This window comes from Cricetulus griseus, assembly GCF_003668045.3.
Source record: "Cricetulus griseus strain 17A/GY chromosome 1 unlocalized genomic scaffold, alternate assembly CriGri-PICRH-1.0 chr1_1, whole genome shotgun sequence".
NCBI classification, from domain to species: Eukaryota; Metazoa; Chordata; class Mammalia; order Rodentia; family Cricetidae; genus Cricetulus; species Cricetulus griseus.
Window position 1 is genome coordinate 94,369,350 of NW_023276807.1, and position 23,920 is coordinate 94,393,269.

The following is a 23,920-nucleotide window of genomic DNA, read 5'->3' on the forward strand; positions in this document are numbered from 1 at the left end:
GCAGAGGAGAGACACATCTGACTGCCAACAAGCCTGTCCTTGTGGTGGCAAAGCACAAAGATGCTTACAAGGAGAAAGAGGTACTCTGTGATTTCATGTTCTCTGCTCATGAGAGTAGAGCAAGAAAAGCAGGGAATGCAAAGGGTGCAACCATGTGTCCTGCTGATGGCCAAAGGCCTCGGCCTAGATACATAAGAGCTGACTTCACTTAGTTTACACCTTTGACAAAGGCACATTCAATGTGAACTCTGGATATGAACCAGAGAAGGAGGTGATGTCAAATGTTCCTCTTCCAAAGCCAGGGGAAACAACAGCTACTTTCACCTGAAATTACAGTAAGCATAATTTCTGTGGTTCAGGATGAAGGCTGACCATTAACTAAAGCTAATGAGTAAGAGAAGCCACCATCATGTTCAGATGGCTTTTTATGGATGTTCACTGAGCAGGCCTGGCTGTTAAGGGAACCACTAATTAAAGTTCTGCTCGAGAGCAGGCTACCAGTCGACAGAGCAACAGCTCTGTTACTGCTTACCTTTTGATACATGCCTGGGATTGAGAGTTACTGTTCCCTGGGCTGACCTGCTGCACAGGCTGCCTGATTACAACACACCTCAGGGACTCATCCCTTCTGCTGTGATGGCAAAAGTCAGTAGCATCTGTTCCGATCATCAAATGGATGACTCAGGTTTTTTCCAAAATCAGTTGCAAAAGCTTGCTAGGTTTCCAGGGATTCATTTTTCTATATTATAAATTAAACCAATGTGTGAGCATCATAGACATCAATACTTATGGGAAGAAATGTTTTTTTAAAAATAATTATTTAAAATAATTTTTAAAAACAATTATTATGAAGGATACTAATTGGTCTGAGTATATTGGTCTGGGAGTGCTATAAGGGGATTTCTCTGAATTCTTGGGACTGCCCTGGCAGGCATAGCTGTCTCATAGAAAAGGGCCCATGTGTATCAGAGATAAAAGATTTCAAGTACTTCTGGTTTTTCCAGCGCAAGCTCTGAATCCTGATGGCTTCTTAGCTTCTGATCTTCCAAAGAGCAGAGTATCAGACCTGACAGCGATGCCACAGAAGATGCACCGTGGTTCATAACTTTCTGTAAATCTCCCAAATGGGCAGAGTTTTCAGAGAGTGGGGGCAAGAATGGGAGCGCTATTTCCAGGTAGGCTGATGGTGAGTCAGTGGCACGTGGACTTTTGGTAGAACCAGGCACCTGTCTCCATGATATGACTTGTCCCTTTGACCTCAAACTCACTGGCTTCCAAAACAATCCACAGTAAGGTGAGGAGCTTTAAAATCTTTTCTGGTGTTTCCACACCAGCTATTTTGAGAAATGATGGAATCTGAGAGGGGCTGGTACTCTGTAAGTGACAATTCAAAGTACCCACTGCTCTGATCATACCTGATGCTCAGATGCCAGACTGTAGATGTGGGCTGGGGAAGTCAGTACTTGTTTCACAAGAGTCTGAGGCCCAACTGGCATGCAGAGTTGGGCTTTTGCCTCAAACTATCTCAACATGGAATCCAAATATAAGAAACTTCAGGTATTTGGGATACAAAGGAAAATGACAACAATAAAGTCATAAATATGAAGTAAAAGCAAAATGTAGGGGCTATGCAGAAAATGATCACTAGTAAGTGCTTAGAATGGGGGACACTGAAAACCAAGGGAAGGTAGCAGTAGACCCTAGAGTTTTGAAGTGATGCTCACCAGGGCATCACTTTGATGAGACCACTCAAAGAATTCTGCTCATAGTGACTCCCATGGTACTATTAATCCTTTGAAGCTGGTACTAATTTCAGTTAGCCTAGCTAAAGATATATGGAATCCATAAAATTGCCCAGAAAGCCTTTGTTTTCTAATAGAAATGCTTAAACACTTGGAATATGTACATGTTTACATGACCTTCAGTACCCACATAGGATCGGTTCTAAGACTCTACCACAACACAAGAATGTTATGTTTGTATTCCTCTTTAGAAAAAGGTGTGGTTAGAACCTACACACTTCCTCCAGCGCACTTCATATCATCTGTTGAGTACTTAAAACACCTAGAACAATGTAAATATTATGCAAATAGTTGATGCATTGTTTAAGAAACAATGAGAAAATGTCTGTATGGCTTAGTGAAGATGCAATTTCTCTTCTGAATATTTTTATTTATTTTATTTTATTTTTAATTACTACTTGCATGTGTACTGTGTTTCTTCATGGGTGGATATGTGCAAATGGGTGCAGGTGCTGGTGGAGGCCAGATGAAGGCATCCAAATCTGGGGGTACAGGCAGTTATGAGCTGCCAAACATGTGTGCTGGGAACTAAGCACTAAGTGCACTTTACTACCATCTCTCTAGTCTTCTGAATATATCTGATGGACAACTCATTGAATCTGTGGATGTGGGATCCATAAATACAGAAGGGCTACTATGCTTGATTAGTTATCACTTCTAATCTCTATACCTCAGTCACCACCACAGTGATCTCTGAATTTCAAACAGCCGCAACATGTCACATCTGTAGTATGTTATGAGATGAATTTAAAAAAGAATTATTAAGCCATATAGTGTAAGATGGGTTTCTCTGCATTTCTTAACATTCCTCTACCTCCAGACTAGGCTCAGTCATATAGAAGAGTCCAGCAAAGACACAGAGCTAAGTGTACATGGAAGCATCCTTTGTTTTCTCAACTGTTTATCCCCACTCTTTTAGTATACTGTTCCCACTTAACCTGTTAGTTAAGCACCAGCTCCTGTTATGGAATGAAATGCCTTCTCTTTGGTTCCAAGTGTAGAAGTCAGAAATCTCTTTGCTTTAGGGTCCCAAATTCCTGTTCTATCGCTCTGTTGATAACATTATTTCCTACTTCCTTGTTATGTTCAAGAAAGAAACCTTTTGTGGGCTTCTTGAGGTATTCAGCACCTAGTTTGCACCACAATCCAGTGAAGAGGCTGCACAAGGTTGACCAGCATTTGAGAACAGGGGTGCCTCTCTTCTTACTGTTGCATACACTGGGCTCTGAGCTGAATGCTGGTTTTTTGCTCTAGCCTTTCATAAATTACTAGATTTGGTTCATTATTCTGGTCATTACCATTCCACTTTAGAGCAGGTTAAGTAACCTGTCCCTTGCTTCATCAGAAATTTGGTTTATTATTGACCACAGATGCTCCTACCATGCAAGTGCTGGCTTGCTTTCAGACTAATTCAGTCCACTACTTCAGGAGCGTCCATTAGATCAGTGAAGAAAACATGCAAATGCCTTTTTCGCTTATTTGATAATATTGGAAGTTGAATTTACTAGCAACAAATTTCTTAACTTCTGTTTGCCTTGGAAAGAATTTACTTGTCTTTAATGTTAAATATATCTTTGGGATGGTACCCAGGTTTGGGCATCACTGTTCACTACTGCAGACTTAATAAGTGCTGTGAACTTGAGCTCTACTAAATTTATTTAATCTATTTTTGTATCTTTAACAACAATTAACTTCTTACTTTAGATTTTGACAGAGGCAAGAGGATCACAGGTTTGAGGTCAGCCTATGTTTCATTGGGAAGCTTCGTAAGTAGTAGTTGAAGCCTGGAAAAGCTTCTGGTTTACCCTACATAGTGAATTTTCTTGGGAATTCTCTTCTGCTTTTCTAGGTTCCTTTTCTCTTGGACCAGGATTCTCAGGATCCTTTAAGGAACAAAATATTGCTCAGTTGCAGATAGCTATGATTTCCATCTCTCTTCTTAGAAGATTTCTAAGATGTTGCATAGTTTTTCTGTTTGCTCTTTCATGGGAAAAGTTTTTTTCCCCATTTCTGGCATTTTGTGAAACTTTTATTTCCTCGTCTTTGTTTTCTTTCTCTGTCCTCTTCCTTCTTGTTTTTTTGTTACAAGACATCCTTAAACTTGTTCTTTCCTATCGTACCATCTGCCAATCAGCTGATGGAAAGCATTCTTCATTTCTGTTAGTGCTTTGATCCTTAGCATTCATTTTTTAGCTCTTTTGGGGGGATTTATTCCTCTTTGCATATAATGCTCATGTGTTACTGTCTTTATCCAATGCTATCCTCTCCATATCCACCATGAGTGTTTTAAGTTCCTGTGAAGAAAGCATCTTTTCCTGTTTGGCTCTGATGTTTGCTCTGTCTTCAAATAGTGAGGTTGCGCCTGAGAGTTCTTCCCCACAAAATAGTTATTTCTGAGAACACTGCAGCAGGCTAAACTCTGGTTAAATAGGGTCTCCTAAGGGCAGACATTGTTAAAATGAAAAGAGGGTATTCTGGTATATTTCAGAATATCTCCTGTTTCTTTCTCTTTGCTAGAAACAGAAACTGGGTGCAACTTCAGAAGGTACAATCATAAAAGTTGAGGAATCCCAGGGTGACAGGGTCCAGCTGGAGATTCTGATACCTGACTTTCCCACACACCCCCTCCAGCAATCACAGTTTCAGTTCATGTTTCATGACCTACACTCAGTTCCCATTCAAGTTGGAAGGTAGATTTCTGCTCCAATAAATTCTAATTCTTCATATTCAATTATCTGTCTATTTAATTTGGAGCTCAGAGGTCTGCTTTGTGAACATAGTTTGCTGAAAAAAAATCTAGTGTTTGTTTCAGTCACTTGAACTTTTCACTGTAAGAGAAGATGTCTGGGCTCTTACATTGTGGACCAGAAACCAGACTCTCTAGTATCCTTTCAGTTATACTGTTTCAGGTATTTCTATAGAAGCCTGTATCTTTTAACCCACATAATTGCATTCAATAATTTCTTCCTTGTTTCTCAAACACAACCTCACACAGTGTGTCCATTAGAAGCCTATTTATGCTCATACTTAGTTTATTAGAGCTTGTGTGAAGTGACAGATGCTGATAGCTTTATGATGATATAGCAGAACACTTAAAATAGTTGCCACTCAGTATCCATCTTTTTTTTTTTTATAACAAACATTAACCTGCTTTTCGGGTAGAGAATAGAAGCCCATTTATTTGAAACCTACCAATTTCTCAGGCAGAACTGCTGCCTGGAACAAGAGAAAATGTCTGACCGGCATCTTCCTCGATAGGCCATGATGGGAAGTGCACAGATGTGCGCTCGATGCCTCTGAGACAGGGACAACCAGGGCTAGGACTTGTTTGTATCATCTAAAGATGTATTTTTTTCCTCCTCCTAGTAAAATTTAAGGGTCTGTGTGCTGAAGGCTACCTGTGTGTTCTACCTGAAATGGAGACAGCAGAGAGGAAAATTCAAAGAAGACAATCAAGTCCTGATAATGCTGTGTGGGGCGCCCAGGCTCACAGGATGTTTATCTCTTTGGCTGCTGGATCACCTGTGCTCAGTATTTACTCCTCCTCTTCCTCCTCCTCCCCTCCTCCTCCTCGCCTTTACTCTCCTCTTCTTCCTCCTTTCTCGTCTTCCTCTCTCGTCTTCCCCTCCTTTACTTCTCCTCTTCCCTCCCCTTTCTCTCCCTTTTTCTACCTCTCTTCTGCCACGTCATCTCTTCCATTTTCTTCTCTTCTTTCTTATTTCCCCTCAGTCTTCTTTTCCTTTCTCCTTGTCTTCTTTTCCTTCCTCCTCCTTCCTCTCCTAAGCAGATTTGAATTTGATTTTTTTTTTAAATACATATTCACAGCTCTGGAAAATCAAATGCTTCGTTAAATCCCCTAATTGAATTCTGCTCTGTCACAGTTCAAACAGTGGTTCCTGAGCTTATCTACAAATGTCAAAATCCCACCGTGATGATGAGAGTGTGAGTGGATCTGGAGCCTATCTTCACAGCTCTCAAACGTGGCCTCTCACTTAGAAATGAAGCCACTGCCCTTCATGCACAAGAGTTTCTTTCATGCCTTCCCAGTAGCTCTGTCTGTGTGCTTGCAGAGGCAGAACTGGCCTGAACTGTGCACAGAGTCCCCATTGCCAGCTCTGCTACTTTTTTTCTTTTTTCTTTTTTCTTTCTGGCAACCCAGCCTCCAGTCAAGATTTCTGGACCATTTCCAATTACAACACCATTTAGAAACACTCGACATATTCCAGTCTTTCGTAATGTATTGATGTATTTTAAAATAGGAACTGTTCACATGGACACTCATTTTAAAATCTTTTTATTATAATTTTACTTACACATATGCAAATACAAAACACTGCATATCCTTAGGCTTACAGCTGCTAGACAATTACAAAAATAAATTTACAGATCAGATGTAAAATAAACTATAAAATGGATGCTATTGAAACCAGTCACACTAGTTAGGAAGAGGGGGAGGGAGTCTTCCTGAAACCCCATGGCTAAACACAGTGTGGGAGGCCCATATCTGTAATTATTCTGTTCCTTGAAGCCCAGCACTGTCAGAAGATTCATGCCTGGTGGGGCCTGGATCCTCCAACATTTTTCTCTATTTAAACTATTTCAATGCTTCATTAGCAGGGCTTCCCATAAAGTCAGTGGCCTCTATTTAACACGACTACAGCTGTTATTTATGAAGACTCACTGCTGGCTCGTACTGAGTCTGTGGCTATTAAAATTGTACCAAATGCCAAATCAGCATAATAATAAACATTTTGGAATTGTGAGAAATAAACTCATATGATGGTTCTCATTAGATGACCATCTAAGGATGTAAAATCTGCTTATGTCATTTGAAACTAACTTTATCAGGAAGGAGCTCACATATAATGCAACAAATGTAGTATACAATGCACAGATTTCATGGATTTTGATGCATTTTAACCTGAGTACATATATGTGTGTGTATCTAACACACTAGACATTTTTACTGCCACTTATTCAGAAATCTCGCTATGATATTTTCAAGACAATTATTTATGTGACTTCCAGCTCTACCCCACGCATCCTAATTGCCAAGAGCCCCTTTCATTTTGCTTTTGGGTTTCCATCCAGAGACTCACACACTATGATTTCATGATTCCTCCTATGCCCACATACCTCAGGAAGTTGTTCCTTTCTTTTATGAAATGTTCTGGTTCATGGATCTACCATTTTTTTCCACCAGTAGTTAATGGACATTTGAATGATGCCTACATTTTTACTATCAGGATTGAGGCAGATTGAGCTCCTTTTACATAAATAGTTTTGTGAACATATGCTTTCAGAAAAATTAAATTATTGTTCTTATGGTCTGTATATAGCTTTATAAGACATTACTGAGTTATTTCCCAAAATGTCTGTGTACTTTTTATGCTTCTTCCAGAAGTCCTTGAATGCTCCCATGGTGCCACATCCTGTCAGCATTGATGTTAGGAACTGCAGATTTAACCTCTCTAGTGGGTGTGAAGGGATATCATCATGTGGTTTGCAACTGTGCTTGCCTTTTGACTAACCAATGTTGACACTTTCTTATGTACTTTTTGCCTTCCATGTCACATTCAGTGAAGAGTCTGTTCATAAGTACACTTCTGGAAAAACTGGTTGCCCAGCTTTTGTATTGAGTAGCTGGGGTTTATATATTTTGGTTCAAAAATCCATAAAATATTATATTTACCTCCATTTTCATTAGTTTTAAAAGATTCAACTTTTAAAAAATGTTCTTGAAAAGTATCAGCTTTTATTAAATAAATCCCAGCTTATAGAACGTGTTTTCTTCACTGATATTTTAAAAGTCTTTTAAAAACAACTTTTGTTACCCTGAAATTGAGGAGCATTCTTACTATGTTTCTTTTGGGTGCTTTATAAATTAGGTATTTATACATGTATCCATTTATTTATCTATGTGCATGTATCTGTATGTGCAGGTGCCTGCATATGTTAGACTAGGGTGCTTGGATTTCTTGGGTCTGGAACTACAGGGGCTTGTGAGCTGCCCAAAAGGGTTTGGAAACTGCATTTGAGTCCTCTGCAAGAGCAGCATACACTCTTACCTGGGGAACCACCTCTCAAGTCCTGGTAATTCATCTTTTATGTGTAGATCTACAGTCTGTTCTAGGTTTCGCTGGTGCAGCAAGATTCAGGGCTGATTTATTTTCATACAGACACCTTCAAGTTCTTTAGCACTTTTCACTGGCTCACGTTCCTTTCAGAACTTTTAAAATCTAGTTGCTTCCTAAATTCCTATTCTGTTCCATAGGTTTCTTTATGGACACATATCTTATGCTAACATATACAGTGCCTGAGTTAGTAACTTTAGAAGACCTGCAATCCTGCTAGTTCCAATAGCTTCTTAAATATTTGTATTAGTTTTTCTAACTCTTGGATTTCTACCCGAATAGTGGACTCTTTTTTTTCAGTTGAGTGAGTCTACAAATGCACTAGGGAGAAATGTCCTCTTAAAAATATTGAGTCAACAACCTCCAACCAGAAACTTGTGTGGGACTGCCCTAGGCCCTCTGCACATATGTTACAGTTGTGTAACTTGGTTTTCTTGTGGGACTCCTGGCAGAGGGAGCAGGGGCTGTCTCTGACTCTTCTGTGACTCTTTCCTAGTGGTTTAGTGGGTTGCATTGTCCAGGTTTACTACGAGAGGAGGTGCCTAGTCTTACTGCAACTTGATATACCATGGCTGGCTGATATCCGTCGGAAGACTACACTTGTCTGAAGAGAAAGGAGAACGAGTGAGTGGATAGTGGGGTGGGGGGGCAAGAGGGCAGGATGGGGAAGAGACTGAGAGGGAGGGGAAACTGATCAGGCTGGGAAAATTAATTAATTAATAAAATATTGAGTCTAATCCATGAATAGAGTATATCAATATCTGTGTTTATTTTCTCTTTTAGTGACATTTAGGTTCTTAAATTTAAAAACAGATGTGTTCTTAATACTGGTCAGTTATCAGGATGAATAAGGTAAATAAGCTCATTTCCCTCCTAAAATATGTTTTTAAATGCTATCATAGATAATGGTATCTAAAATTGTTATTTCTCAGTTCTGTATTGAGAGTATACAGAAATAGAATTGAGCTTTGTATATTAACCTTCTACTCTGCAACCTAGCTAATTTTTTGTCATAGTAATAATGGTTTTGTATATTCTTTACAAAAGGAGTTGCATGAAATTGAAATAAAGACAGTTTTAATCTTTTTTTACTTTTTCTTTCAATGTAGCATCTCATTTATAGAAATTGCTAAATCACATAGCATAAAAAAACTCATAGAGCCTTGCTTCCAGCCCTACATGAAAAGCTTTCATAATGTTTGTGGCCATCCTTCACTGGATTGAAGACATTTCTTTCTATTGTTGTTGTTGATTTTTAAAATTTATAAACAAGTATAGACTTTCATCCTGGGCTGATGATGAGCCATAAAGCTCCTGCTTCTGTGATGGCTCCCTAGTCTGGGAGCAGCTTTCTTCTGTGATAGCTAGCTAGTCTGGGGGCAGCTTTCTTCCTAGGATGGTTCGATAGCCTGGGAGCACACCTTCGAGGGATGGTTTAGATAAAGGCTAACCTCTGAGAATGTCTGTAAAGAGCTATATTAATTAAGTGTTTGGATTTAGGAATACACAGCCTAAAGGTGAGCAACATCCTTCCCTGACTTTGGATCCTTTCTTGTATAAATTAAAGGATGGGAAGCATCGCTCTCTGCTCTGGACCGTACATATAAGGTGACCAGTTCTCCCAAGCTCCAGTGGTTGGGATGGGACTTCTCTGCTGTAATGGACTATTAACCTGGAATTGTGAGCTAAATAAACCATTTCTCCCTGAAGTTGTTTGTCAAGGTATTTTATCACAGAAACAGGAAAATAAAACACTCATTTTGGAATTTTTCCTTTGGTGATTAACAAAGTACATAATATACTTCACCATACATACATACTTTAGAGATATTTTTGTTGTAAGGAATTTGCACTTGATGGGTTTTCTTCATTTTTACTTGCTATTTTCATTGTATGGTGCTGTTTTACTACTAACATTCTCTAAAGGGAGACAACATTATGCATTTAGAGTACATTATATATGTCATCATGTTAGTGTAACTTTCTATTCTTATATTTAATAAGAACATTGCTGATAGGGATTTTGTTATAATGTATACATGTTGTGCCAGGTACCCAGAGCCCAGAGACTAACCCAAGGAGTCAACACTCTGATGCAAAAGCAAAAGGTTTCTTTTTATTTCAAGCTGGCCAGCTAGCATCTCACTGCATGGTGGGCAAATGAGATGCCACCCAGCTCAAAAGAGAAGCTTTTAAAGGGGCAGACCATAAGGTTGAAGGCCACAAATTACAGAGTTTTCATGGTTACTAAAGGTCATACAAAGTACAGAGTTAGTCAGTAACTATACATTTTAAGGGAGATACATTTGACTGAGATAAGAGAGGGCATGGGCTTGCAGGGTTACAGAGTCTGCCAGTTATCCCCAGGGGGATCTTTATGACCAGAAATTAGCAAAGGAATGTTAACAGGAGTGATGGACAGTTACCTCTCTTTCTGTGAGAGCAGGGGATCAGGCGCCAGTCGTGCACTCCTGAATTAAGGAGTTAAATTTTCCTTTATCATTAGACGTTCCCTTTCAGGGCCTAAGTTTTTAAACTTTTATTAATTTGAATTTTTGGTCCCTCATACATAATAAATAAAAATAAATAAATGTATAAAGGAATCACTTTATGATCCTAAGTTCTGGAGATCCATATTTTATGGAGCCCAAATTTCTTATAATCTTGTGAGTAATTTGCTTATCGATATTAAATATTATATAAAGTGCATTTAACAAACATATCTGCTCCTTTAAGATCACTTGGAAAGCTATAACAGTGTGTAAGATGTGTACTTATAAGCAATAATGTGTCACCCAACAGAGGCTCTTAGTATTTGCTGAATTGTCTTCCTTGGATATGGGTATGAGTGTGTGTGTGTGTGTGTGTGTTTGTGTGTGTGTGTGTGTATGAAGATCAATGTCTCAGACTCAAGTAGACAGCTGTGATAACATCTGCATTTTGCTAGAAAGTTTTTTTCTCTCTTTTGTATTGTTTTGTTTTTTGAGACAGTGTTTCTCTGTAGCTTTGGAGCCTGTCCTTGAACTCTCTTACAGAGATCCTCCTGCCTCTGTCTTATGAGTGCTGAGACTAAAGGCGTGTGCCACCGCTACCTGGCAAAAGTTTTTCTTCTTAGCAAATATTATTTTTTTTATTTGTGAGTGTCTGTGTATACTATATGTGCTGATGCTGGAAGAGGCCACAAGATCAGATCCCCTAGAATTAATATTAAAGGAATTTGCAAGAGGTTGGTGCTAGGAACTGAATTCTTCCACAAGAGCAGCAAAGGCTTTCAACAACTGAGTTCTGTCTCTTCCTCCCCACCCCTCATCCTCTGCTAAAAAGCTTTTATCAGAAAACTGCAAGTTAACTTTTACGCACACATTTGTAATTCTGCACACCTAAGATGCCACTCTCACACTGCTGGTAATTTTTACCTTGACTTTCAAGTTTGGAAGGATGCATGCAGTCTCTGTAAGACTAGTTACAGTTCCCCAATACCACGTGCAGAAGGTGCAGTCTGTTGCACAGAGTATTGACCATTGCAGCAGAGTATTGACTGCTGCTTGTTGCTTTGAGCCAAGTCTGTAGTCCTCGCTGCCATTCTTCTGTTACATTGTTTCCTTGCTCCTGGATGAGTTGCTTTTACTATTTCATGCCAAAGTGGGCAAGGGCAATATGAAGTTGCTGCTACAACTGTTGAGGAAACTTTAAGACTGTGCTTACCCAGAAATATGCTGTAGCTGTTAGAACTAAGGGCATGTCATTTTCACAGTCTGGAAACAGTAGTCTATGATTTGATTTTACTAGGAGATGAGTCATACACTATAAGTTTACCATAGTAATACAATGACTGATCAGATGACCTAGAGGTCTACGTAGTTGGTGACTTTGTCCTTACAGCTGGTAGAAAAAGCCATTGTTTCTATAATAATATGTTGCTTATAGTGAATAAATGTTTTTTCCAACTTTTTTTATTTAAATTTTTTATTTAAATTAGAAACAGGATTGTTTTACATGTCAATCCCAGTTCCCTTCTCCCACCCATTCTCCCCTACCGCCTCCCCAACTAAGACCCTATATATCACATATCCTTTCTGCTCCCCCTAGATAGTGAGGCATTCCATAGGGTGTCAGTGTCTATTGTATCCTTTGGGATAGGGCCTAGGCCTACCCCAATGTGTCTTGGCTCAGGGAGTATTCCTCTATGTGGAATGGGCTCCCAAAGTCCACACCTATGCTAGCGATAAGTACTGAACTCCTACAGGAGGACCCATAGATTTCTGAGGTTTCCTCACAGAAACCCATGTTCCTTGGGTCTGGATCAGTCCCATGTTGGTATCCCAGCTATCAGTCTGGGGAGCAAGAGTTCCTGGATGTTCAGGTCAGCTGTTTCTGTGGGTTTCACCAGCCTGGTCTGGACTCCTGTGCTCTTCACTTGTCCTTCTCTGCATCTGGGTTCCAGTTCAGTTCGGTGATTAGTTGTGGGTGTCTGCTTCTACTTCCACCAGCATCTGGATGAAGGCTATAGGATGGCATATAAGTCAGTCATCAATCTCATAATCAGGGGAGGGCATTTAAGATAGCCTCTTCTCCATTGCTTAGATTGTTAGCTGGTGTCATCTTTGTAGATCTCCAGACATTTCCCTAGTGCCTGATTTCTCGAGAATAAATGTTTTTACATGAAAGGTGGCCACAATTTTTTCTTGGTCTGGAAAAAGTCATCAATGGAAAATAAATCATTCAATCAATTATAGGTGCTAGAAAACCATATGATGGCAATGAAGCTGTGATGTGATGCAATACATACATTTTTCACACATACATCTACACATAGGGTCATTTCTGTGTTCTCCAGCAAATCTCTCTAAAATGGCTTAGATTTGGATATGTGAATCACCCAACTAATTTAACTACTTATTGGGCTCTGGAATCCAAACATCTTCATTCCATGGGTCCAGTTCTTCACAGAGATGAATCTGATGGTTGTCCCACCAACTGTCAGGCTTTACATTAATCTCTCCTATTGCACATTCTTCATGAATTCTCCCTTGCTCTGGAATTTTGTAGTCAGTTTTAACTTACACTCATCAGTTCAAAGCACTCGCCTAAATGATTTTTCTTCAAAAGCCCCTTTTAATGACCATGACGTATATATCCTGGTATAACTAATTTTTTTTCTGCACACACTACAGGCCACCTCTAAACTTCAGCCTTGAATTTTATGCATCTTCTTGAATAAATATTTGTTTGAAATGTTGATCCTTTTCCCCACACATTGTAAGTCCCTTGAGACCAGAACCCTCGCTGGATTTATCTTTATTTCTTTCTCAGAGCTAAGATCCTCGTCTACAGAGAAGGGTTACTATAAACACTTTTTAGAAAATTGATTCATTTAGTAAAATATAAAGTACTTTACCACATAGTCTCTTGGGCTCATTCATCATTTTGTGTCCCTAAAAGTCTCTATCTTTTATTGATAAAGTTGCTTTTCTAGTCTCTAGCTACTTTTAAATAAATTATAGCATACTCAATAGCAGCATTTATTACAAATGATAATGCTATTTTCTTTCTTATATTGAACAGCGGCATTCTAAGAAAAAACAGATTAGTAAAACTACATAACTCCTATATATGTGTGTGTGTTGTGTATATGTGTATGTATACAAGTCTAAAAAGATATGAGCCAATATATTAATGATTCTTTTCCTACTAAATGGAAATTTACGTAATTTTTTTATGTTGGCTTATCTGTAACTTCCAGTTTTCTGCAATGACTCCCTACTACTCTAGTTTAAAAATGAACACCATACCTAAGTGAAACAAAGTGTGGAAACAGCATCACCAAAAACATCCCCATATAAAGGTATCAGGAACTTCTGCCATTGGTGTTTGGGGAGTTGTAAGTGCTGACCAGCTGAGTGTAAGCTTTTCTAAGCTAAAGTGAAGTTCTGAAAACAGGATTGAAGACCTCAATGCCAAGCCATTAAGAAAAGCAAAAATCCCAATATCTATCAGTGCCATATTTAATACTATGAAACCCAGGAAAATTATGACCCTTGGAAATCTATTGAAGTCCACATTTCATGAAGTGCTCATGATTTTTAATAGAGGATGAGGTTGACATGAGATGTAGAGTCATAATTTTTAATAGAAAATATCCAGGTAACCGAGTGGCATTTCTAAGTATTCACTATCATTTTATTGCCATCTTTTATTGTTCCCTCTAATATTTTATTTCATGGGAACTCTGTTCCAAATGGAATGTCATTTGTAGAGGTAAGGGATCAGAGAGACTTAGGAGTATTTTATCATTTATATGGATGTCATTTAATTAGCCATGATCAATAATTATAAGCCTTTCCTAGTTTGCTTTCTGTTTCTGTGATAAACACCACAACCAGAAACAACTTAGGGGAAGGAAAGGGCTTCTTTCAGCTTACAAGTTGAGGGAAGCCAAGGTAGGAACTCAAGGCAGCAACTGAAGCAGAGACCATGAAATAGTGTTGCTGACTGGATTCCTCTTTGTAACTTTCTCAGCCTGCCTCTTGTACTACCTAGCATTACCTGCCCAGGAGTGGCACCATCCATAGTGGGCTGGACCCTCCCATATCAATCATTAACTAATAAAATGTCCTAGAGACATATCACAGGCCAAGTAGATAGTGGCAATTCCCACCTGAAGCTTTCCCTTCCAAGTAACTGAAGTTTGTGTCAAACCAAAAGAAAGTAACCAGAACAGAGCCACATGCAAATCCAGGCTTTAATTGGGAAGTCCTGGCTATTTTAGTCCTTCCAAAACATGAATAGATGCTTTACACTCCATTCACAGAACCACCTAGGGAGTTCTGTTCACCTGGTCATTATTTTTCTTAGAAAAGAAGTGATATCCTCAGAAATATCTTTTTCTTTTGTATGCAGGTTTTTTCTTCCTTTTTTGAAAATTTAAGTTAGAAACAAGCTTGTTTTACATGTCAGTCCCAGTTCCTTCTCCCTCCCCTCCTCCCTTGCCCCCCACCAACTCCCTCTCCAATCCCCTTTATGCTCCCCAGTGAGAGTGAAGCCTTCCATGGGGGCTCTTCAATGTCTGTCATATTATTTGGAGCAGCCTAGACCCTCCCCATGTATCTAGGCTGAGAGAGCATCCCTCTATGTAGAATGGGTTCCCAATGTCCATTCTTATACTAGAGATAAAAGTGATCCACTGCCGGAGGCCCCATAGATTACCCAGGCCTCCTAACTGACACCCACAATCAGGGGTCTGGAACAGTCCTATGCTGGTTTCCCGGCTATCAGTCTGGGGTCCATGAGCAAGCCCTTGTTCAGGTCAGCTGTTTCTGTGGGTTTCTCCAGCCTGATCTTGACCCCTTTGCTCATCATTCCTCCCTGTCTGCAACTGGATTCCAGGAGTTCAGCTCAGTTATAGCTGTGAGTGTCTGCTTCTGCTTCCATCAGCTACTGGATAAAGGCTCTAGGATGGCATATAAGGTAGTCATCAATCTCATTATCAGCGAGTAGTCTCTCCACTATTGCTCAGATTCTTAGTTAGGGTCATCCTTGTAGATCTCTGGACATTTCCCTAGGGCCAGATTTCTCTTTAAACCTATAATGGCTCCTTCTATTATAGTATTTCTTTTCTTGCTCTCCTCTATTCTTCCCCAGACCCAGTCTTTCTGCTCCCTGATGTCCTCTTCTCCCCTTTTCTTTCTCCTAATTCCCTCCCCCCCCATGCTCCCCATTTGCTCAGGAGATCTTGTCCCTTTCCCCTTCTCTGGGGGACCATGTACCACAGAAATATCTTAATTACTTTGAATATGAAGAATGCCACACTTTGTGATGCTCCTTTTTACATTAAATTTTTGAGAGATTTTATTTATTTATTTTATTAACATTTTTCCATTTATTTTACATACCTACTACAGTTCTCCCTCCCTCCCTCCCGCCCTCCCTCCCTCCTCTTCTTTTATTCCCCCTCCCACCTACCCCTGTCCCTATCTGCTCTTCCTCCTCTCCATTCAGAAAAGGACAGGCCTCCCATGGGCTTGAACAAAGCTTGGCACATCAAGTTGAGGCAGGATCAAGCTCTTCCCTCTGCATCAAGGCTGAGTGAGGTAATACAGTACTGGGAACAGGTTCCCAAGGACAGTTAAGTGCAAGGAACAGGTCCTAATCTCACTGCTAGGAGCCTTACAGACAAAGCTACACAACAGTTACACACATGCAGAGGGCCTAGGTCAGTCCCATGCAGTCTCCGTAATTGTTGGTCTAGAGTCCTTGTGATCCCACAAGGTCAGATCATCTGTCTCTGTGGGATCATTGGTCATGACCACCATGCTCATACAACCCCTCCTTCCTTTATTCAGCATGACTCCTGGAGTTCAACGAAGGGCTTGACTGTGTATCTCTGCATCTGCTTCCAGAGAGTCACCAATCTGATTACAGTAGATGGCTAGTTCAGGTTCCCTCTCCACGATTGCTAGGATACACATTAAATTTTAAAGTAGGAGATAAATTTGATCCTTTTTTCTTGTCCTTTTAAGTCTTGCAATAACTCTCATCAGCCTACTCGTGTAGCATATGAAGGGGACAGCAGTATTCTTGAAACATACATTTCACAGGCATGGTAATTAGTGTGGGGATTGTGATGACCCAGCTTGCCCCATAGGCTTCTGTGTTATTTTCATCAAGGAAGTGTGAAGCTTACACCCAACTATACTAGCAATAATCTTCTACTAGAGTTCCCTAAGTTACTATTCTCAGTGTATATAATTTCACCTAGTTATAAAACATTAACCAACATCTCTCATCAATCACTATCACTATCATAGACAGTTGATAGAATAAGCCATAGTTTTATCATGTGGGTCTGAAAGCCAGAAATGCAATCTTGATGTCTGCCATTCTTCCTCACCCTTCTGCTTATATGGATTTACTTTATTCTTTTCCTGTGCTTTCAAAATAAGAAGTTAAATAATGAATTGGAAGCTTCTTTTGTAGTGCAAAAATTTGATGCTATTAAGTTTTTTTTCACACTGGTTTATGTCTATGTGTAATATTTTGCTTGCCTTTCCCTGAGTAGCTCCCAAGAATGTTTGGGGAGAAGAGGCTGTGAGCTGCTGACATGACTTGGGTTCCTCTGCTTCTAAGAGCTGAACATTTGTATGAGCCTGCACTTGGCCTTTGTCAAGGGTTCACATGCTGTTTTCCTTGAATGTTTCAGTTGTTACTGAGGTTTCAGGTCCTAGGTTCCCCCAAAGAATCAGTTTTCTGAAGGAATGAAGAAAAGACTTGTTCCTGTAGATTATCCCCCACCTTGTTTTGAGAGCATGACTGGCCAGCTTCTGTCCCATCACCCAAACTTTGTTGTCCCAGGGTTCTTGAATTGTTTCCCTAAGGAGAATCTTGGGGATTATTTATAAGTTATACTGACACATGTTAAATATTTATTATAATTTAATATCATTACTTATTTTGCTGACAGAATAGTTTAACAAATATTGTATGTGTATGTGTATGTGTGTATGAATGGATATGTAAGTACATGTGTGTGCCCATGTGTGTAGAGGGCAGATGACAACCTCAGCTGACTCCCCTCAAATGCCATCCAACTTGCCTTATTTTCTGAGACAGAGTCAGTCTCCCATTGGCATGGGGCTTGCCCAATCTTACCAGGCTGCCTGACTGGCCAGGGATTGCCAATATCTGACTTCCCTGAGAAGGTGTGTGGCAAGGTGTTTGTTTGGTTGTTTTGTTTTGTTTATGTGAGCTTTAATGAATTAAACGCAAATCTTCATGGTTGCATGGGAGATACTTTACCAACCCAGCCCATAATGTTTATTTTGATTTCTTTGTTTCTCTTTGTGTGCTCCAAAATTTTATTTCTATTATTTTGAGAAACATCTGTCTTCCACAGAAAGAGCTTCTCCGATTATGCAAGGCTGCCTTTTAGTAGTTAAGAGTAGGGGACTCAGAAACTAATGGGAAGTTTAAATATGTAGGATTTAATGTTGATTGTTATGCTAGGAGTATACAGGGCCAAATAATGACAAGATCATTAGGTGTTTCGCACTGGGCTACTCAAATCACCCAGAGGGAGTTGTTCTATTTCTCACAGGTCAGGAAACATTATCCTTCCCTTCAACCATCCTGCTGCCTCCTGAAAGACTGTGTTCTGATTTTTCCCTGTTCTTAGAGCTCAGTGTGCCTAGCGGCTGTATCCTCTCCAGTTCTTTGCATGCCTAAGTGCCTAGTCCAGCCCCCAAGAGTACGGGATGGTGAGAGACTTATTATTACATCTAAGTCTTTCACTGAGCTCTGTCTTACCTCTTAACGTACAGACTTCGGTGGTGGGAAAAGGGCAGTAGCTGAGCACAAAGGCAGCCTAGTGGAGCATGGTCCCTCATCTTGCTTTTGATTTTAGCCATATTTTAACAGTAGCTCTACTTATATGGGTACTAAAGTGGTCATTTCATGGTGAAGTCAAACATATTTCTTCTTGGCTTACCTTGCTGCCTGGGGACATGCTTAGACAGTAAACCTCTCCACCATCTGTTCAGTAGTTTATGTACCCGGCCTTGATCTTCCACCAAAACCCAGAAGTCAAGTATAATATGCTGGAATTTCTCTCCATTTCCCCCATGCCAAAAACATTTTGTAAAGGAAGATAGTGAAGGGTGGCCATTCTTAATCTTCATTAAAGTCGGAATGTTTAATTAATTAAGAAATTGAAAATAATCAGAGCTAACATGATGGTTCACTTGGTAAAACACTTGTCTCCCTGACCTGGCAACCTGAGTTCAATCCCCGGAGTTCACGTGGGTTGAAGGAAAGAATTGACTCCCAAGGGAGCATTGTCCTTTGATCTCTACATGAATGCTATGGCATGTGTGTGCCGCCCCCACTTCCCTCCATTCCCACCCCACCCCACACACCAATAACAAAATATTAAAAAATTTAAGATAATCAATGGAAAAGAAGTTCTTGAGAATAGGTTTCAGTACAAGTATTAACACAATATGTTATTAAGGTGTAATTATAAGTAAAAAAAAAAAAAAGAGGAATGAGAGTTTTAGAACTATGCAGCAGGAGTGGATAAGATTACTTGCTGCTCTTGCAGAGGACCTGAGTTCTGTTTCCAGCATCTACATGGGGCAGCTCCCAACTGCCTCTAACTCCAACTTCAGGGAATCCTCATCCTCTTCTGGTATCCATGAGCCCCTACACTCACATGCACATACACACACAGACTCACACATACACATAAATTAACCCAAAAACAAATCTTTGAAAAGAACAATATAAAATCATACCAAGAAATCAAAGTTATACATTTGAAATAAATTACTTGTGCTTAGACAAGAAAGTAAGCAATATATAAAGTTCACAAGCATTTTTCACCCACATTTTTGATGTTTTGCTGGATGCAACTTATTTTTATTTGTATTTTTATGTAATTTCAAAATATTCTACTTGAGTATGAATTAGGTAATAAAATTTGACACTAACTTAGAAAATTTGCAAACTTCAATTGTCTGAAATTTAAAAACAGCATTAATGAAATCCATGTTTATAGGATGAAATCTCAAGTTCCTGGTCAAGTAAGGATTTTAAAAATATTTGTACCCAATTTCTACAAATGTTATCTGACAAGCACCATTTTTTATAGACTCACATGAATGAACTGTAAATTGTTTCACTTCTATGGCTAAGATGACAAATATCTATGCAATTGCTACTTTAGCAGCACCATAAAGTGTCCTTTCCCTGTTAATTGTTTCCCTGTCAAAGAGAAGATAAAAGAAAGACATCAAACACAGATCATCCTTCAATATCACAGAGGCTAAAAGTTTATCCACAATTTTAAAAATATGTCAGAATTTTTAGAATTTCACCCTTACTCTTGGCAATATGTTTGGTACTAGGAATAAAGTGATTAAGAAAACTTGGGCCTGTCCCTGCACCTGCAAAAAGAAACAGTTAATCTTGATATTAATATTGTGGATTTTGTATTGTGTTAAATAAGTGATATAACAGGAATGAACTGTCTGGGGAGTGTATATAGCTTGCTGTGAATAGCCCTGCTTGTAAATTCATCGCAGCATTTGGGCAACTTGCTAACAATATTCCATTGCAACAATTGAAAACACAATGGTAAAAAAAAATCTGGTTGTCAGATTGGACTAATTTACCACCTGAGTTATTTGCTTCTACTCAACATGAATCAAGCAAACCAATCAAGATCACGCTTTGGCACCGATGCTTTCGGTGACACCAACAAAGAGTGGAGGTGGAGGCAAGCCTGTTCCCATGCCAACACTCTGCCTTTCTCTAAGACTAGGGTGCAGCTGGTCCAGTCCAGGACATCTGAAACAATAGCATATAGACAATGTCCATCCTAATTGATCAGTGTCTGTTCCACAGCCATGGATAAATGTTTTGTATGTAGTCTCTGCTCCTGCTGACAAATTTGAATATCTAAAGGTGAGCTCTGAAATGAATTTTCTTGATGAATTTTAATTAAGGAAAGCTGTGAAATATTTTGCATAACTCAGTAGGAGTGAATACTAAACACAAAGGGCACAAGTCCAGTGGGATCTCTAAGCATCTTCCCATTTCTTTGCTGGGTATTATTATAGGTCATTTGGAGAGATTGTCTGTTCAGTTCCATTATGCATTTGAAAACTATGTTGTTTACCTTTTGTTTTTGAAAGAGTTCTTTATATATCATGAATACTAACCTCCATGTCATGTATATCCTTTGTTTTTGTTAATATTTTACAACTTTCATTTTTGCTTTCTTAATGATGCCTTTGATAAGGACAAGATGACAAGATTTTAATCTTTTTTTTTTTTTTTTTTTTTTTGTCTTTCAAGACAGGGTTTCTCTGTGAAGCTGGCCTTGAATTCCCAGAAGTCTGCCTGCCTCTGCCTCCTGAGTGCTGGGATTAGAGGCATGTAACAGATTTTAATCTTGATGCACAATTTTAATGCTGGTAGTCTGTGCTTTTGATACCTTATCTGAGAATCTAAAGTTGTGTTTGAGTATAAGGTCTTAACTTTAGCCCTGCTTTTCCTTCTATGATTTTCATTGTATACATTTTATGTCAGTGATTCATTTTGAGTAAAATTTAAATGTTATGAGAGGAAAATCATGAGAGGTACCTTTCTGTTTATTGATGCATAATTTTCCAACTCCTTTTATTGAGTTATTACTTCCTCCTACTGAATAGACTTAGCAGGTTTGTTGGACACATGTTAATATAGATGTATGAGTTTATAGATTATAATTATTTTCTTGTCTACGTATCTTTCCTTATGCTCATATTGCTCAGTTTTGATTAGTAAACTGTATTGATAACTTTGAGTCCTTTAATTTATTGTGTTTCAATCATTTTGCCTGCTCAGCTTTGCTTGCAATGACCTATGAATTTGAAGATCAGTTTTCCCAATAATCTCTCTCTCTCTCTCTCTCTCTCTCTCTCTCTCTCTCTCTCTCTCTCTCTCACACACACACACACACACACACACACACACACACACACACACGAGAATTTTTTGAGTTTTGATGTGATCAAAGTAAATCTGTAAAGGGCTTTGGGCTATATTTTCATTTTAATAATACAACATTTAAAATTCATGACCACATTATGGTTTTCCATTCGTTATGGTTTTCATGTATATTTTTATTCAAAAGTATTTTATAGTTCTAAATATAAAAGATCTTTGCATCCTTAGTTGAATTTATTTCTGATTATCTCATTGTTTGTCATCGTGTTATACATGGAAATACTTTGTGGTTAGAGGAGTAAATTGCCCAGTTACTGTGAGCAGACAACCCTTTGGTTCTCCTTGCTTGCTTTGGAGTCAGTGGGTTATTACTTGGTGTCTGTTCCTAGGCTGGGGTCAGGAAGTATTGAGACAATGACTTCTAATAACTGTATATACCTGCAAAACAAAATTACGATCTACAGAACATGGCTATTACCTACTATGTCTTCCTAGTAATTGCATGACTAACACCAGACAAAGGATTCTCTTAGGATTTTTCTCTCCTACACTACTCTGGATTAATTTTCCTGTTTTTGAACTTCATCTAAATGAAGTCATGTTTTTCAAAGTATCTTTGCCCTCAAAATGATTGCAGTTTTGAAGTTTTTTTCCATGTTGTTGTGTATTTCTTTTTTAACCTTGCTGGATTGGTTTCCATTTGTGTATTTGTGTACATGTCACCACTTTTTTTTCATTTTCTTATTGGTGGATACCTGGGCCATTTGTAGTTCAGGACAGTCAATTGTATGCCATTGCAATAATGTTTGGCGGACATGCCTGGAAGTAGAACTGTTGAATCATTTGGTAGGAGCACTTTTAGTTACCAAGCTGAGATAGAGAATTCTTTTTGTTTTAATAAAAAAATTGTATTTACTTAGAAGAATTCAGAATGTCAACAAAACAGCTGCGTTTTTTTTTTTTTTTTTTTTTTTTTTTTTTTTTTTGCAATTACAGAGTGGCATTCAGTTAACAGAACAATTATTTTCATATAAGCTGCATCAGAGACAACTGAAGATGGAAAAAAAAACCAAAACAAAACAAAAAAAGAGAAAAATCTACCATCCCTATATATAACTAATTTGTGCTGTGCACCAACAAGAACCTGCTTTAAATTTCCATGCCAATTTACAACCCCCAGACTGTATCAGGCAAGGATAGTGACTATTGAAAATACCACCAGGACAGGGATATCTAAAGACACATTCGGTACTGTGCTAACTATATAAAAAATGACACTGTACAGTTTAAAAACAAATCTTACACAGCCTTACATTTCAATTTTTTTCTTTAAAAGGAGTGAGTTGTGTACAGGGGGTTTAAATGCTTTATAGACAAAATAAAATACTGCACTAGAACCAACTTATTCACTTTCTTCATCTTCATCTTCCTCTTCTTCCTCCTCTTCCTCATCCTCTTCATCCTCCTCATCTTGCTCTTCCTTCTTTTTCTTGCTCTTTTTTTTTGCCTTAACCACCTTTTTTTTTTTTTGCTGCATTGGGTTTTCCTTTAGCTCTGTAAGCAGCAATATCCTTTTCGTACTTCTCCTTCAGCTTGGCAGCCTTCTTTTCATAGGGCTGCTTGTCACCTGCAGCTGTGTTGTTCCACATCTCTCCCAGTTTCTTTGCAACATCACCAAGGGACAAGCCTGGGTGTTCTCCTTTGGTTTTTGGGCGATACTCAGAACAGAACAAGAAGGCCGAAGGAGGCCTCTTGGGTGCATTGGGGTCCTTGAACTTCTTTTTGGACTTCCCTTTGGGAGGGGCGGGATGTAGGTTTTCATTTATCTTTCATAACGAGCCTTGTCAGCCTTTGCCATGTCCTCAGATTTCCCCTTTTCTTTAGCAGACATGGTTTTCCACCTTTCTGAGCACTTCTTCGAGAACTCTGAGAAGTTGACAGAAGCATCCTGGTGCTTCTTCTTGTGTTCCTCTCGGGATGTTTGCATAAAGAATGCATATGAGGACATTTTGCCTGTCGGCTTCTTAGGATCTCCTTTGCCCATGTTTAGTTGATTTTCGTCCACGGGGCACAGAGTCGCCCAGTGCCAGTCTGGCTCACGCTTGCCCTGGCGCTGTCTCTATGGAGCTCAATGCAATGGCTGTGAGAGCGGAGGCCAGACACAGCCTCCTCACTCTCTCTGCTCTGTAACCGAGCTAGAGAATTCTAAAGTGACATGTGTTGCCAGGACTGTGTGTTGTCAGTCACTGTGGCAGGTATGTAGTGAAAAATAATTCTGTTTTTAATTACAGCTTTTCTGGAGCATTAAAATGATGGTAAATGTATTGGGTTTAAGGTTTGGTCACACCTTTGTCTGTTTTTATTAAGAGGCCTTCCTTTCCTCATTGAGCTACAGTATTTATTTATACAGTCCTTTGTTTGAAATGCCTTGCCAATATATTTTAGAAAGCACAATTTTATAATCCAAGTGAATTTTAAGGTTTGTTTCTGTAATTGAAC

General features: G+C 39.0%; 1 pseudogene; it reads right to left on the bottom strand.

The window, feature by feature from the left end:
* Positions 1-22,823: 22,823 nt before the first annotated feature.
* Positions 22,824-23,465, bottom strand: LOC100753951 (annotated as a pseudogene).
* Positions 23,466-23,920: the final 455 nt, after the last annotated feature.